Here is a 4,925-nt window from a genome sequence, read left to right as displayed (position 1 = left end):
AAGTCGTTAAATTTTTATGCTTTACGTAAGTCGATTTCGTCATTGTGTTGTTCGTAGGAATCAATCGTTTCCTAAAAAAGAAATCTACTAAGCGAAACCAAGAACATAGCTGGATCTGTTTGCTCTTATTGCCCCGTCTCGTACAGCTCACCTAATTGACTTATCTTAAAATGTCACCGGAATACAGTAGATGACAATTAACTGAATACAGCTCCTTGCCGTTCCTTGGTACACCTTGAGCTCCATCTTCCTTGCATCGGGCCTGTATCTGCCCGAGGAAGCGAGAGCGAAGACCAAGGTGCGAAATTAACCGAAGATTGAAGGTATGCGATAAGTCGACAGGAGGTATGCGGTTAGCTTGCTGTAAGTTATATTTAATTAGTAAGTGATCTGTAAAAGGTGCCCGGGTCGTGCGGAATACATCACTAGTTCCCGGTACTTTTTAATACTTCCTTGAACGGGTTTGGACGCCTGAAAGGCAGCTTTGGGTATTGCAACCAAAGAGCAAGATAATTGAAGAACATAGAGCAATGTGTAAATGGCAATATGGCAGCGTTCTTTTGTTTGAAAGTTTAAATGGCTAAAAGCGGGTGATAGCAGCTGTCAAAGTGTGAGCGTGTTGCCAAGTCTTCGAAGTAGTATAGGATTCACTTCAATTGATTTCTCATTAATTGCCAAATACTGCAAATGAATCCAAAGGTATATCCGTTAAAGATCATTTACAATATAAATAATTTTTGACCCCTAAAAGAGCAAGCTTGAAAACTTAGATTAATGTGTAGCCTGAAAGTTTCAGAAATCAAGAATATTGTTGTCAAAGTGTGACCCATATCGCGAAATATTTGGATAAATTACAAAATTCCGCTACTACGCGGGTACATCAAAATTTGCTTTCCTATAAATTATTGAATTACCTCTCTTGATGTACAAAGGTAGAAATGAGTATTAGGTGCTAGAGGGTAAATAAATAGAGCAATTCAACTAAACTTACCGTACACAAAAGTCACTTTTTTTTATTCTGCAGGGATTAAATCCCACAGTTTTTACTTATAGCTTTGATACTGCCCTTAGAAGGGCTTCTGGTTTCTCGAAACACAACTCTCGGCGACAACTAAAAGAAAATGGATTCGTGGCAACATTGTCTCGTTCTTTTGTTTCATAATCATCATGGCCGAAAGTGAGTAACGTCAGCTATCAAAGTGAGATCTTGCCGTATGTTGATAAACCATTCATCCAGCGTTTTTTATGTGTCTACAGATGCTTTCAGAGTGGACACAACTCCGAAAAACTAGACAACATTTGAATAGCAACAGCAGCTGTGTTTAAGACTATCAGGATAAGTGCAGATAAAGTGTGCCGTTATTGCCAGATTTTCAAATCTGAAGGAAATCCAAAACGTCAACTAAATTTTTCTCATTAATTACCAGATTCCGCTGATGCATTCAGAACTTCATAATTCCATAAATAATTTCCTGAGTTTTCCCTCATGTTTCTATCTAGAATTTGTGCTTTCAGTTTTGAATAAAAAATCCATTGATCTGGCTCCACCGCAAACAAGATCTTTGTCAAAATTTATGTCGGGTCATTTTTAAATACAAAAGACAAAATCTAAGCGCGACGTTGCCGTCCGTTTGATCTCCCTGAAATCTCGGATTTCGAGACTTTTCCAACAATAGAACTTGATGTCTTGAAATTGGGATACGCCGGCCTGTGTGCCGCATAAGAGGTATCCGAAATGCATCAATATGTATTCGAGATAGAAGATCAGATGTCGCATATTTGCTTAAACGGTCCTCCCAACACGGGCGTAATATGGTAGCTTTCACATAACTTTCCAGATAAAGGCTCCACGAGCTGCGAAAAACACGAAGGGTTTCTGTTTTATCAAAACGACCGTCTCCACATTTTGTCTCGATTTTTATTGGCTCTCGCTCATTTAGATTTATCCCTTTCTACGCGCCGAGGTGTTTTCAAAGCGACCACAGAGGGAATTAAAGGAGCTCCCTCTTAATGACCACTTGACCTCCAAGGCGACCTCGATCCCGATCGTTGATTCATTCAATTTCTTAAATTGGATAACGCAATTAAAAAGTCCAGGGCGAGACGAATTCCGCTTTAATGCGTTTCATTCAGTCGGTACCAGTAGAGTTGCCAGTACAAATAAGTTTATTTACCAAATCGGTAAAGAGGACATAATACTTTATTATCTTCGAGTAGATTAAATTCATTACTACTAACATCCCGGAAGTCTACTTCCATTTACAGGAGATAAAGTCAAATCCGATGGATGTTGGCCATTGCGATTGCGTTTACAAGTATTTGTTCAATCTGGGAGATTAACCACCGTTCAATCCTGTGGTTTTTGATAAGCTCATTTCGGGGTTAAAGTTTAATGCGGCACAAGAGAAAGAAATTTCTTCGAACGTCTGTGATCCTGCGATAAAGTGGCAAAATTGCACCATTAGTAAGTTTTTTTGTCAAGAACTTCTGGCATCGTTTAAAGCCTGGTTTATAGAGTCACGTAACGTACAGTTAACGTATCGTTAAGAAGCTAAGCACGTTCGTCCTCATGATGCAGTTTATAGAACATGCATCGTTAAAGGTAATGTGCCGTAACGTTAAGAAAGTTGCGCAATGCTTGACTTTACGTGTAAGCGCATGTAAGCTTCTTACGTATGTGCAGCCAATGAAAATCGAGAATTGAAGGGGCAGAACCATACAAGCAAATATAATTCAAATATTCATATCGACCCATTAGATCAGGAATTCCCGTCTGTTTTTCTCGATTTTTTGAGATTTCTCGTGTCTCATCAGCTTATGCAGGGAGCACTCCTTATGCAGGCGAAGTAAAAGAGATTTGCATTCGATAGTGTAACTAGTCTGATAAGGGTGGTGTTATCGATGTGGATGTGTGGTAAATGTTCTGCTCTTCTCGTCGAAAACCTTTCACATTTTTAGGAAGAAATTAGCAATGGAGAGTCATAAAAAGTTTGACGGGGGGTAAAAAGGGCACGATCCCAAATTCGAGATCAATATCTCATAAACTCAGGGAACTATAAAGAAGAAATTAAAAAGAAATTAAAACCTTGATAACCCGAGTCACGGAAACAAAACTTTTGCAGGCCTATACAGTTAATAAAGTTTAAATTTCTCATCCATAAAGTTTGATCACAATGGTGGTTAAAGGCACCCCCAAACTGAGATGTGAAATTACATTTCAAACTCGTAAGAATTTTTGTTAAAGCAAAAGGAAAAAAAACAAATTGGATCGCATTGATGAACCGCGACCCCTTACACATACGAACCAAACTTTGGGTCTGAGACTCGACTTAGACTAGAAGCGTCTTTGAACTATCTCCCAAGCAGTTAATTGGATTCCTTTCTTAAAACGGGCCTTCAAGGAGATTGATTATTTCATCAGTCAATATAAATGTGTTTTATAGATTTTTTCGACTTGAGAGAGACCGATTTGGCTACCGAGCGCGGTTAAATAAAAATCGGATCGCTTATAGATTAAATTTGAGCAGATTGAAAGGCCAACAACGGGTTAACCAATTAAAGCATCCGCATTATTATCCGAACCTTTTATTTTGAGCGTAAAAAGCCCCCAGAACAAATTGCCTGTCTTTTCACTTTTCCAAGCAATTATTAAACGCCAGGAGCCAAAAGGCCCATCACCGGTGAAAAAATGAAAACGACCAACTGGTTACTGGTTGCGTTTTAAAAGTTTGTGTCTCGGTTGAATAGAAGGTGCAGGCTGATGTATTTATGCAGTGGCTGAAATTAATCGAGTGCCATTGGGACGATGCCGTGGGTCGTTCCATCAAAACGCTACCGTGAGGTGGTACCATCACCGGGTTCATGCTACCGCTAGCGCGTGATTGATATCGATCGATTGTAATTATTGGTCTGGGACAATACGCATCGGGAAGAGATAACATCAGCCCCGACGAACCCGCATACACACTCAAATCTATTGCCAAGATCCTGTGGAATGACATTTTTACTGATAGCTAAAGATTCTCCATTTCTCGCAGTTACCTACAGGGCATCGCAGATCTTTATCGAACGATCGGGTGATGGTATGCAAATCGGCGCTAAGCCACAGAACAAATCGACTATAGCGCATTCTTGCGGCTCTAGGAATATTCTCCCTAAAATTTTATGCACATTTTCTGAGTTTGTTGATCTTTTCAGCAAAGAGGATGATGGGTTATCGCAGTGGTAATCCAATCCATGCATAGTGTTACTGAAGGTTCTGCGGTGGGTTCGATGAAATATATTGAAAGTCCGAGTCGTGATCTCGCCGGATGCGATCTCAGCTCCTGCGGGAATTTACGAGTCCCGTGCAACCTTTGCCCGGGAGCGATATTGTCCGACAGCTGGACAACCGCTCACTACACGCCAACACGAACAGACATCAATATGTCTCGATTTGTACGTTTTATGCCGGCGATCGGCCAGAAACTTGCCATTCCAACAGAGAGTTCACTAAAGTCAGCTATCTCAGGCCAGCTACAGCAAAGTATCTTAACTCGTAACTCATTTTAGAACTTTGTTCAAGTTAGTTCACAGTCAAGAACTGATATGATTAACTTCGCATTTATTTTGTGATTGTTATATGTTGTTCTAACTTATTAAAAATCTTGGGTCGCCATGGTTTCTTCCTGACGTGTAAATAATGGACAATGACAGAGACCAAATTTGACAAATGAGTGAGGTTAGAACCTCAGCAGATGTCAAATTTTATGTGATGGATTTCAACATCGGCTTGACACCCGTCAACTTAATTTGAAGGGCCGCTGGTTTCTTATTGAAATGAAGGTGATAATTTTAGAAGGAGATCTAGTTTGTCTTCAGGGGGATATTTTCTAATGCGACATATCCTCTAAAGGATGAAGAAAAAACATAACAGAAATATGGAA

This window comes from Euwallacea similis, chromosome 13 (genome assembly GCF_039881205.1).
Source record: "Euwallacea similis isolate ESF13 chromosome 13, ESF131.1, whole genome shotgun sequence".
NCBI lineage: Eukaryota > Metazoa > Arthropoda > Insecta > Coleoptera > Curculionidae > Euwallacea > Euwallacea similis.
This window is presented reverse-complemented; position numbering follows the sequence as displayed.